The sequence below is a fragment of the Ambystoma mexicanum genome, unplaced genomic scaffold, assembly GCF_040938575.1.
Source record: "Ambystoma mexicanum isolate Mex_15411 unplaced genomic scaffold, UKY_AmexF1_1 Mex_scaf16, whole genome shotgun sequence".
Taxonomy (NCBI): Eukaryota; Metazoa; Chordata; class Amphibia; order Caudata; family Ambystomatidae; genus Ambystoma; species Ambystoma mexicanum.
Window position 1 is genome coordinate 2503869 of NW_027182391.1, and position 13499 is coordinate 2517367.

Sequence of the window (13499 nt, forward strand, 5' to 3'; positions counted from 1 at the left end):
GCTAATCATCACAATTCTCTCTAATGTGACGCATGGCTAATCTCCACAATTCTCTCTAATGTGATGCATGGCTAATCTTCACAATTTTCTCTAATGTGACGCATGGCTAATTTTCACAATTCTCTCTAATGTGACGCATGGCTAATTTTCACAATTCTCTCTAATGTGATGCATGGCTAATCTTCACAATTTTCTCTAATGTGACGCATGGCTAATTTTCACAATTCTCTCTAATGTGATGCATGGCTAATCTTCACAATTCTCTCTAATGTGATGCATGGCTAATCATCACAATGCTTTCTAAGTGAGACGCATGGCTAATCTTCACAATTCTCTCTAATGTGATGCATGGCTAATCTTCACAATTCTCTCTAATGTGACGCATGGCTAATCATCACAATGCTTTCTAAGTGAGACGCATGGCTAATCTTCACAATTCTCTCTAATGTGATGCATGGCTAATCATCACAATTCTCTCTAATGTAATGCATGGCTAATCTTCACAATTCTCTCGAATGTGATGCATGGCTAATCATCACAATTCTCTCTAATGTAATGCATGGCTAATCTTCACAATTCTCTCTAATGTGATGCATGGCTAATCATCACAATTCTCTCTAATGTAATGCATGGCTAATCTTCACAATTCTCTCTAATGTAATGCATGGCTAATCTTCACAATTCTCTCTAATGTGACACATGGCTAATCTCCACAATTCTATCTAATGTGATGCATGGCTAATCATCACAATGCTTTCTAAGTGAGATGCATGACTAATCTTCACAATTCTCTCCAATGTGATGCATGGCTAATCATCACAATTCTCTCTAATGTGATGCATGGCTAATCTTCACAATTCTCTCTAATGTAATGCATGGCTAATCTTCACAATTCTCTCTAATGTGACACATGGCTAATCTCCACAATTCTATCTAATGTGATGCATGGCTAATCATCACAATGCTTTCTAAGTGAGATGCATGGCTAATCTTCACAATTCTCTCTAATGTGACGCATGGCTAATCTCCACAATTCTCTCTAATGTGATGCATGGCTAATTTTCACAATTCTCTCTAATGTGACGCATGGCTAATTTTCACAATTCTCTCTAATGTGATGCATGGCTAATCTTCACAATTTTCTCTAATGTGACGCATGGCTAATTTTCACAATTCTCTCTAATGTGATGCATGGCTAATCTTCACAATTCTCTCTAATGTGATGCATGGCTAATCATCACAATGCTTTCTAAGTGAGACGCATGGCTAATCTTCACAATTCTCTCTAATGTGATGCATGGCTAATCTTCACAATTCTCTCTAATGTGACGCATGGCTAATCATCACAATGCTTTCTAAGTGAGACGCATGGCTAATCTTCACAATTCTCTCTAATGTGATGCATGGCTAATCATCACAATTCTCTCTAATGTAATGCATGGCTAATCTTCACAATTCTCTCGAATGTGATGCATGGCTAATCATCACAATTCTCTCTAATGTAATGCATGGCTAATCTTCACAATTCTCTCTAATGTGATGCATGGCTAATCATCACAATTCTCTCTAATGTAATGCATGGCTAATCTTCACAATTCTCTCTAATGTAATGCATGGCTAATCTTCACAATTCTCTCTAATGTGACACATGGCTAATCTCCACAATTCTATCTAATGTGATGCATGGCTAATCATCACAATGCTTTCTAAGTGAGATGCATGACTAATCTTCACAATTCTCTCCAATGTGATGCATGGCTAATCATCACAATTCTCTCTAATGTGATGCATGGCTAATCTTCACAATTCTCTCTAATGTAATGCATGGCTAATCTTCACAATTCTCTCTAATGTAATGCATGGCTAATCTTCACAATTCTCTCTAATGTAATGCATGGCTAATCTCCACAATTCTATCTAATGTGATGCATGGCTAATCATCACAATGCTTTCTAAGTGAAACGCATGGCTAATCTTCACAATTCTCTCTAATGTAATGCATGGCTAATCTTCACAATTCTCTCTAATGTGACACATGGCTAATCTCCACAATTCTATCTAATGTGATGCATGGCTAATCATCACAATGCTTTCTAAGTGAGATGCATGGCTAATCTTCACAATTCTCTCTAATGTGATGCATGGCTAATCTTTACAATTCTAGCTAATGTGATGCATGGCTAATCTTCACAATTCTCTCTAATGTGACACATGGCTAATCTCCACAATTCTATCTAATGTGATGCATGGCTAATCATCACAATGCTTTCTAAGTGAGATGCATGGCTAATCTTCACAATTCTCTCTAATGTGATGCATGGCTAATCATCACAATTCTCTCTAATGTGATGCATGGCTAATCTCAACAATTCTATCTAATGTGACGCATGGCTAATCTTCACAATTCTCTCTAATGTGACGCATGGCTAATCTTCACAATTCTCTCTAATGTGACGCATGGCTAATCTCCACAATTCTATCTAATGTGATGCATGGCTAATCATCACAATGCTTTCTAAGTGAGACGCATGGCTAATCTTCACAATTCTCTCTAATGTGATACATGGCTAATCATCACAATTCTCTCTAATGTGATGCATGGCTAATCATCACAATGCTTTCTAAGTGAGACGCATGGCTAATCTTCACAATTCACTCTAATGTGATGCATGGCTAATCATCACAATTCTCTCTAATGTGATGCATGGCTAATCTCCACAATTCTATCTAATGTGACGCATGGCTAATCTTCACAATTCTCTCTAATGTGACGCATGGCTAATCATCACAATGCTTACTAAGTGAGACGCATGGCTAATCTCCACAATTCTATCTAATGTGACGCATGGTTAATCTTCACAATTCTCTCTAATGTGATGCATGGCTAATCTTCACAATTCTCTCTAGTGTGATACATGGCTAATCATCACAATTCTCTCTAATATGACGCATGGCTAATCATCACAATGCTTACTAAGTGAGACGCATGGCTAATCTCCACAATTCTATCTAATGTGATGCATGGCTAATCTTCACAATTCTCTCTAATGTGATGCATGGCTAATCATCACAATTCTCTCTAATGTGACGCATGGCTAATCATCACAATGCTTACTAAGTGAGACGCATGGCTAATCTCCACAATTCTCTCTAATGTGACGCATGGCTAATCTTCACAATTCTCTCTAATGTGACACATGGCTAATCTTCACAATTCTCTCTAATGTGACGCATTGCTAATCTCCACAATTCTATCTAATGTGACGCATGGCTAATCTCCACAATTCTATCTAATGTGACGCATGGCTAATCTCCACAATTCTATCTAATGTGACGCATGGCTAATCTCCACAATTCTCTCTAATGTGACGCATGGCTAATCTTCACAATTCTCTCTAATGTGACGCATGGCTAATCTCCACAATTCTCTCTAATGTGACGCATGGCTAATCTTCACAATTCTCTCTAATGTGACGCATGGCTAATCTTCACAATTCTCTCTAATGTGACGCATGGCTAATCATCACAATGCTTACTAAGTGAGACGCATGGCTAATCTCCACAATTCTATCTAATGTGACGCATGGCTAATCTTCACAATTCTATCTAATGTGACGCATGGCTAATCATCACAATGCTTTCTAAGTGAGACGCATGGCTAATCTTCACAATTCTCTCTAATGTGATGCATGGCTAAACATCACAATTCTCTCTAATGTAATGCATGGCTAATCTTCACAATTCTATATAATGTGACGCATGGCTAATCTTCACAATTCTCTCTAATGTGACGCATGGCTAATCTTCACAATTCTCTCTAATGTGACGCATGGCTAATCATCACAATGCTTACTAAGTGAGACGCATGGCTAATCTCCACAATTCACTCTAATGTGATGCATGGCTAATCATCACAATTCTCTCTAAAGTGACGCATGGCTAATCTTCACAATTCTCTCTAATGTGACGCATGGCTAATCATCACAATTCTTACTAAGTGAGACGCATGGCTAATCTTCACAATTCTCTCTAATGTGACGCATGGCTAATCTTCACAATTCTATCTAATGTGATGCATGGCTAATCATCACAATTCTTTCTAAGCAAGACGCATGGCTAATCTTTACAATTCTGTCTAACACATTTCCTGCCCCCAAGATACATCAATTTGCAACACGTCAGCCCTCTAAAAACATCTAAGTGACACACACTGTCAGCCCCAAAAATACATTTAAGAGCAACAGATTGAGGCTCATTGGGAGTTTGCCGGTCCGGAAATAAGGAACCGGTAACAACACATTTCCGACCCCAAAAATACATCTAAGTGTAACACATTTCCTGTCCCCAAAATAAATCTAAGTGCATCACAACTGCTGCCCTCCAGGTACATCTACCGGGCTATTCGAGGTGACCAGCAAGTAATCGACACAATGCTCAGATTTGATAGTAGCAATGAAGAAGCGGAAGGGTTTTGAAATGGCTGTGCTCACCGCACATAACACCTTACCTTAGTTGTTGCTGTAGGTTGCTTTCACAGGCGTCCAATTAGCAAACAGGGGCAAACAGGGATGGGAGCTGCCCAATAGGGAGTTGCCCTTTGTCTCTGGTCCTTAGCCAGCTACCTGGGCACGGCTGCCCTAGGTTCCTCTACTAAGAGGACAGCTATCAGGGGAGACAACCAGTCTCAGGCAAGGGAGGTGGGAAGAGGGCAGGAAAAGACAGGGGAGGGGCCACCGCACATAACACCTTACCTTAGTTGTTGCTGTAGGTTGCTTTGACAGGCGTCCAATTAGCAAACAGGGGTAAACAGGGATGGGAGCTGCCCAATAGGGAGTTGCCTTTTGTCTCTGGCCCTTAGCCAGCTGCCTGCGCACGGCTGCCCTAGGTTCCTCTACTAAGAGGACAGCTATCAGGGGAGACAACCAGTCTCAGGCAAGGGAGGTGGGAAGAGGGCAGGAAAAGGACAGGGGAGGGGTCTGGAGGTCTACAGGTATGGGGAACGGGCCGAGGCTTTTACGCAAAAAAGTGGAGAAAACATTGAATTGAAAATGATGGTTTGCTACATTAATCTGCAGATATTTGCAGTGACCTGGGAACATTAAAAAAGGAAAGTATGCAATGTGTTGCCATGTAATCACTGTTCTTTTGCAGAGCGATATCTTGGAGGATAACCATCCAGAATTTCTGGGATTTTCACACATTTTCTTGCTGGCTGTAGGCTTAACACTGGTCTTTTGGTGTATGTTCATTGAGTACAATGGAATTGTGTGAAAATACCCCCTACTTACCAAGTGGCTGGTACTGGTTCTATTGCTCCTTTTTGTAGCAGCGCCTGGACCTCTTTATGGAGCTTTGAGAAAGGATTGTGTGGAGGCAGGTCCAACAAATTCTCGTGCCGTGCTCAACACCCACTTGTCTGACATAATCCCCTCCCATTCATGGGTGAATGCTGTTAATCAGTACTAGCAACCCCCACTTAGCCGGACCCAATCCAGAGACTGAAAGTGACAACTGCATCCACGACACCTGGACCCTCTGCAACCTAATTAAGCAATCCCAGTGAATTTAGGAATCCTAGTGGTAATTCTTAGCTTAATTGGAATAAGAGGGACAGGTTTGCATAGGAATTATACCACACACACACACATAACCGGGATTAAGGGATGGAAGGTAGTCACCCTACCTCTTCCTTGCCTGATATGATTGGTGTAGTTCTGACAAAGGCTACTCCACTGGCCTTCAGAGCAGCGGTCTTCAAACTGGGGGCTGGCCCCCGGGGAATGCGAAGGATGTCCAAGGGGTGCACCAGCATCTTTAAAAAGGGATTAAAATGACTGGTTTAATAGAAAAAAAGGATTAAGGGACTGCTTTTAATGGAAACTATAAGCAGTTTAAAAAATCTTATATTTTTAAAGTAAAGAGCCTGTGGGCCCCGGACATCCTTTGGTACCCCGTGCAGCAGGGGCAACCGTTATGAGTGGGCCAGAAACAATATTTTTACTCAAGGAGTGTGGTGAGGGGCTCAGTATGAAAGAGTTTGAAGACCACTGTACTAGAGTGATGGGATTGGGAAAGGATGCCTAATCTTTCACACTTAACTTGTTCTTTCATTACTGGAACTGTTTACTCAGATCTGTGTGATCCGACCGCGGCTTCTTTTACCACAACGGAAATGTTTGCATGGGAAATGCAAGAACACAAAATGTTTGTACATTTCCCATGCGAACATATTATTAAAAACACTACAAAACCCACCCCCCCACCCACACCCACAACACACCCCCAACACACCCCCACGCACACCCTACTTATCTTGCGCCAGTTTGGAACCGGCGCGCAGGTCCATTTCTTTTCTTTTTTTTACAGGCAGATAAAAATCTGGATTTCCTCTCTTTGGAATGAGTAGGTTTATCCATCTTTGCTGCCCACTTTCACATGTAATTGACAGCATCATGATTTACAGTGAGGTGAGTGTGGGTATGTGTAAGAGAGAGAGATTATTCCTGAAAACAAAATATATTGGTTCTAAAATATCCAGGTTCCCCCCACCAGGTGGTACCATAACAACAAGGCCAGGTTACTCTGGCCTAAAACCAAGACCCTTAACACTATATTTCACATAAAGCCTTTGTCACATCAGTGAATGAGGCCTTAACGGATGAGGTCCATCCCTCACCCTTCCTGCCAGGATGGTCCAATATCAGGATTTTATATCCCTCACATAGCACGTCATGCAGAGCTCGGCACGTGTCATGACAGAATCATGCTACTGTTTGGAACAGTATCTGCAGGGTGTTGATGGAGCCACATCTTGGAGCTTCCCTTCGAGGGCAATGTGTGGGCGAGTGCTTCAAAGTGGTTCTTCATCAGGAATGCACATGTGATGTCTGCCAATAGGGGGCGCCAACACCTAACAATGCCATTTGGTCATTATTTCCAATAACTGGAGACAAGATGTTAATAAATAAGGGATACAGATGATTTCAGGAGCCTGTAATACTCTGATCACCTGCATGTCTAACCGTTCACAAACGCGTGTAAGCGGGCATGTCGCTATCCTTGGCTCACCTCCCTTCACAAGCGTGAAAAAGGGGCTTCCTTTTCAATCACCTCATGCTGTGACCCCTCTAGCGGGTGGGCAGGCAAGAGGAGTGTGGGTCGGTCATACTTCCCACTCCATACCATCCTTTCCATCGACTCTACCTCTTGCTCTCAATTCCTCTCCAGAATGCTCCCTCATTCATACTTAGACACCTAGCAACACCCAGATAGATGGCCAAGTGCAGATCCGGTGTTCCGTTGCTTCCCAGGTGATCTGGAAGATGAACAACTAACACTAGGTGTAGCTACCAGTGTGCCTATTTAATTCACTTGTAGAACTCCACTCCTCCACCCCTATAGCAAAGTGCTGTGATCCACCATACAGGTTCAATAGCGAATTACTTATTAATAGGAAGGCACAGGGGAATGTACTAACATAAAATAATAAGTGTATTTGTAGAGTGCCCCCCCCCCCACTGGTGCATTTTTGTGTTATAGACAGAAGGTAACAGATGTTCATTGATACAGATCTCAGCGGTACTCATTCTGTTAATCTTGGATGGATGAAGGGCTGGGTGGACTAGTGACTATGAGGACACACACATGGATCCTTCTAGAGAATGTATTAGTCCACTGAGGCACATGCATGGACCCTAAACCTGGATCTGGACACCACTACAAGGGTGAGGCAGGAGGGAGGAAAGGAGACAAGACAGGAGAGAAGGGGACATGAAGGGTTCAGTTACACAGGGTGGGAGACAGGTTATCTCAGAAGCATAGAGCAACCTGTGCAGAGAAACAAACTAGAGCAGTTATTTACCTTTTGGTGCCTGTGCTTCTTACATTGTGCAGAGTAGGATGACACAATAGTGTGTTTAGATCTAGAAATGGAAGACATTCTTAAGTTATTAATTAAATACTACAAACACAACACATCTCCACTCCCCACCCAGTAATACATCCTCCATCACATACACAGAAGACAGGATTAACTGGAGGTTTATGAAGAACAAGCAGAGACAATTTAGCATGTGGCCAAAAAAGATGATTGCTTTCTCACCAAGAGGAGTGAATAGTCGCAGGTCACGCAGCTACAGCAAATCATTCCCCAATTATTCCTTAAAAGATTGTGATGGATTCAGTGGCCACAGTGTTTTTAAAAAAGTGTGTGGAACTATGTTCCCTCACTCTGCCCCCATTTCTGCCCACTCCCCTGTTAGGTGTGACCCTCCCATCTGTATTGCCCCTTTAAGGGGATGCGTCCCTCGCACGTGTATTGCCCCTTTAAGATGGGCCATGGCTGCATCATGGCCCAAGTTAATAAAGGGATCCCCTGCAGGCATGTGTAGCAGAACGGCTGTAGACTCCAGAAGAGGATGGTCTGAGTCTGTGTCTCATTTAATGATGTAGGCCGCAGGCCTACCCGCGGGAGATACAGGCCTGCAGGCCCTGATGCCGTGGGACCCTCGTGCCAGGACGGTGTCAGAGGTCCGCATGGTCAGGGGCCTGGCAGGCTGTGACCCCACCATCTCCGATGGTTCTGGTGTCCCAAAGTACCATGGGGCCTGCCGGATGTCCAGGGCAGGCCCCCAACCCCACAGGCACTGGGCCTGTAATGTGCTGAAGGTAGCAGCACCCTGGGGCGCCTGCCGGATGGCCATAGCAGGCGACCCCCAATAATGGCGACAAGGAAGTTGCTCTTTCATGAGGAAAAGGAAGAGTGGTGATGACGAGCACACGAAGTGCAATCTCTGCAGCTCTCGTGGACTCCAGTAAAGTTGGGGAGCGAGAAGTGCAGTGCCCGACCCCCACCGCTTGACAGGATTGGCCTGCGCCCCACCGTATGTGTTGCGGTGAAGGCCCGGGCCACCCTGCGGTGAGGCGGCATCCTGCCACAAAAGAAAGGAGAATGCGTATGCAGCGGGGAGGATGTGTACCCCTTCCAACAATGGAGAGGGCTGCCCCGTGGCCTCGCCCGTGAAGTAGGGTGCAGTCATCTGCTGCATCGGGAAGGTGAGCTGCCCTTGCCCCACCAAGAGGAGTAGCGCCCACCTCAGAGGAGGGGTGCATATGTCGCGTGTGAGGTGACGTCCTGCGCTGGAGGAGAGGAGCAATCAGCTGTCCCCTGTTGTGGGGAGGTAAGCCGCAGGCGGCACCCATCGCCGCCGCGAGTAATGGAGGAGGAGCTGTCCCTGGTGCAGAACGCATACAGCATTTATCGGGGAGTTCGCCAGTGAGTCTTCCCCGACCCTCTGTGAAGGGTGCTCGTGCAGCCGGGGGGGGGGCGGGTGGACAGCCCTGTTACAGTGCCCGTGGAGGCGGCGACACCGTCCTGCGGTGAGCCACCGCTGGAGCCCCTATGGTGATCCTGGGCCTGTGGCGGTGAGAGGAGGCTCAGAGGTCAGGAGGAAAATGATCCGGTGCAGAGCGCCTGCCCCCAGCCGAGGCAGGAGAGCTGCTGCGCCCGTCCACGCCTGGAAGGCAGCACCTGCCCAGACAAAGAGGGCCGGCCCGCAGCCCTTGTGCGGCAGCAAGTCCCATGCGGTGTCCGCCCTCAGCCCCCAAGGAGCAGCCCACCCGCATAAAGGAAGAAAAAGGGGTGGGCCCGTTGGCCCTACTATGTCAAAAGAACAAAGCGGCCGCAGCCGCGACAATAGTGTATGGGTGAGTGCTGGCTCCCCCGCCCTTGCCCCATGCCCAAGCGTGTCAGGAGCAATAGAGGCGTCCCAGGCTGGACGAAAACGGAGAGTTCTGGGCCCCACCAATGGCGCTGAAGTATGAAGGGCTCCAAGGTGGAGCATGGAAAAGATGAACAAAAGATGGACATGGGTCGGTGACCCCAGACCCATTAGCAGTGGGGTCGCCGCTCCATTGTGGGAGCGGGAGTGTGGCTCCTGCGCTGATCCTGGGCCTCAATGGTGCAGATGGGGGGAGATAGGAAGATGTGGTCTCCCCCATGTGTATCTCCTGGCTCCTCAAAGCCAGGCGGTACTCTGTTGCAGGGTGGCGGTTTTCCTTCCTATACCGGCTGAGTGGCATGAGCGTCGGAATGACCAGCTGGGATGCAGAGTGTGTTGCAAGTTTGCTCACCGGAAATACAGCTCGTCTATACCTCGGAACAACCCCTCACCCACAGGTAAATGGCCCAGAAGTGAATTTGGATGGAGGTGTGCGTCAAAGAAAATGATCATTGAATGACTCACTTCCAGCTGAGGAAGGGCGTAGCGGCATACCAAAGGACAATGCTACGTAACGGACTGCCAACATGAAAGGTGAGATTCACGTAAGGGGGCGCAGTTTGGCGACATCACGAGTGACGGTTCTGCTGCATTCCCCTCCGGTGTTTGCCACTGCCTTAACCCTGCAGGGTTGCCAGCAGCCCGTCCCGTGTGTAACTGCTCTCAGTCGACATGCCACAAAAGGAAAAAAGCATGCTCGCACCACCGGAACCGATGATGAAGGCACACAGGATGACAGGACGAAATAGTCCCAGCGAGGCCCCGGGGGTAATGGAGGTGGCTACTCTGTGCCAGAGGTGCCCCGGCAGACGATCCTGGGGCACAACCGGTGCTGAGCGTAGAAGACACCAAGCAGACCTATTGCAATAGCGCCAACAAGGACCGCGACACCTCTGAGGTGGGGACTCCACCCTCATGCTCCCCAGGGCTCCCAGCCGGGGCAGTGGTGCGTCCTGCGATCCACGCACTGGGCACTCCGGAAGACCGAATGTCTTTGCGCACCCGCAACACCAGTACTATCCAGCACCAGGGAAGAGGCGCTACGTGCCACCAGGTGTCCAGAAAGAGTGGCTCCAACCATACATTGGACATTAGGCAGTCGGCACTGCCAGGTAACCAGAGGGCGCCCCTCTGCTGCAGCGGGTAGTCCCAGGCAGCAGGCGACCCCAACACAATTCCACCAGAGTCAACCTGTTTGCGGTGTAAGTGGCCCCACACTGAGTCACTGAAGTCGCCCAGCCTGTCCTCCAGGGGCCCTGCCTGCCCGCCTGTTTGCAACTGACCAGGAAAGTGATGACATGCTCCAGTCTGGAGCAGTGCAGCAAGGGCAACATACCCCGATGCTCCAAGAAGGTGTGCAAAAGGGGAGGGGGCAACGATAAGGCGCTCCACACCAGAGCAGAAATGAGGAGGCAAGTTTACTCCACAGGCACTAATATGCAAGGCAGGTCGGGATGTGCTCGATCCATCCAGGGGAATGTGAGTAATTGCTCATTCCGGGTCAACACATGTCACAGTGCAGACCTGACTCGCCGGCATCACATCAGGACTCCAAGTCGTGGGTACATGAGCGCACTGCACTCCGCGCATCGTACACCTCACTACCATGGTGGTGGCCCTGACTGCCTGCCATTGAGGACACCCTGGCTGCCTATCACTAATGACACCCTGCAAGCAATGCCATCGAAGGACCAGGCTAAACAGGGGTTGGGGGAGGATACCTGCCGGACCCCTGAGTTCAGTCAACAACTTGTGTCTGCCTAATTAACCAGGCAGCCCTGGGCCCCAACAGCAAGAATCAGTGCATCAGTCGAGAGGTGGGTTGCAGCTCATCATGAGTGCTTGTGCGCCCTCCTGTGTTCCTAGAGGAAAGAGATGTGCCAGATCGGGAGAACATCGCCGACAAAAGGGGTGAGTGATGTCCTGTCAACCCGCACCCCATCAACAGCACATGGAGCAGCCTGGATGCCCTGCGACCGGCGTCTCGCTGCTCTGCTCTAAACATCAAGGGACTATTCCGAGGTGGCCCCTGGCACCCGCCAGGTGCGGCTTTGCCGGCCGAGAACTGCACCATCAGTGGACCTGGACTTGGGAAGTGACTCCTGAACATACGCTGATGGAGGATGAACTGGCTTCCTGCTGTCCTGCAATTGCTTAAAGAGGACTCGGTAATCATGAGTGTTGTGATGCTGCGAACCTGCATAATAACTACATGCTTTAAGTGGTCTCAGTAAAGAACAATAAGGTGAGGCTGTGATCCTGCAGTCACGAGGTGTGCAGGTAGTGCCAGCCGCCAGCCAGGGTGGTGTTTGTGTAGTTGCCATTCCGAACCCCAGGTTAATAAAGGGTTTTGCAAACTGTGGTAGACCTGCCTATATTCCTCCGGCAGCTCACCGGCCACGACTGTCACCTATTGAGTGAGTTTAGAAATGGGTTAGTATATGTTATGTTTGTAACTGTTGGAATTAGCTATGTATGTGTTAGTGGCACATTCTATTATTGGTCTGCTCTGCAAGTTTTAAAGGATAAGTATTTTGTTCTGTAGCTGGTGGGATGCATGTATGTATTAGCAATGTTTGTTTGTTTCTTCGTTATGAAAAAGGAGGAGTGTTAGGTGTGACCCTCCCATGTGTATTTCCCCTTTAAGGGGATGCGTCCCTCCCACGTGTATTGCCCCTTTAAGATGGGCCATGGCTGCGTCATGGCCCAAGATAATAAAGGGAGCCCCTGCAGGCACGTGAAGCAGAAAGGCTACAGACTCCAGAAGAGGATGGTCTGAGTCTGTGTCTCATTTACCAGGCCTACCCGTGGGAGGTACAGGCCTGCAGGCCCTGATGCCGTGGGACCCTCGTGCCAGGACGGTGGCAGAGGTCCGCATGGTCAGGGGCCTGGCAGACCGTGCCCCCAGCATCCCAATGGTGCTGGTGTCCCAAAGTACCATGAGGCCTGCCGGATGTCCAGGGCAGGCCCCCAACCCCACAGGCACTCGCCCTGGAATGTGCTGAAGGTAGCAGCACCCAGGGGTACCTGCAGGATGGACATGGCAGGCGACCCCCAACATACCCCATGCTCATGGGTCCTTCCTGTCCTCCATTGCACCCTGCAACATTGTGTTTTTACAACTGTTCTAGTAAAACTGAAGAATATGAAAGAAAATGCATTTAAATGACCACCATTAGTGTGTCATTGTCCCATTCAGCATGCACCTTCCTGCAGCCTCCCCTTCACTGGTCACACCTCTTAAGAACATGCCTAGCCACATGCACACACACACACCCCTCCCATTGCCTGCAAACAGGATCCTACAACCATTCATGCAGATCCAGATCACTGTCAAACTGGGCTTCTTGGCTGTTTGGGAATGGGTTTTACATCCCAGTCAATTGAAATAAAGTATCCCTTTCAAACTGGGAGAGATAGAGCAGTGCAATGTTACATTGACTTGATATCAGGAAGGTCAGGTTCGAGTTGCCTGTAGGGATGAGAACTGGGAAGCATACAGTACGGGAACGCTGAAGGGTTAGTCCAAAAAGAAAGGGAACGTCGTACTTTTTAGTTCCCACCTCTTTGACCGCTCGATGTATTTTACATTTGAAACGTAGTATTTGAGGTCCCAGGAAGACAAAATGGAGCCCATGCTCCGCTCGGGACATCGAAGAGTGACTGCTGATTGGCCGAGATAAAGATCTGCATGGCAAAGCCGCGCCACAAACCTGAAGA

General features: G+C 47.7%; 1 long non-coding RNA gene and 1 pseudogene across 1 annotated transcript; both read right to left on the reverse strand.

Moving 5' to 3' along the window:
• Positions 1 to 13499, reverse strand: part of LOC138554397 (zinc finger protein 850-like) — a 225070-nt pseudogene that overhangs the window by 81132 nt on the left and 130439 nt on the right.
• Positions 5688 to 13478, reverse strand: LOC138554399 (uncharacterized). The gene is made up of 3 exons (XR_011297402.1): positions 13329 to 13478; positions 7862 to 7922; positions 5688 to 5812 (listed from the first exon to the last, which is right to left on the reverse strand). It is a non-coding gene; the product is annotated as an uncharacterized lncRNA (long non-coding RNA).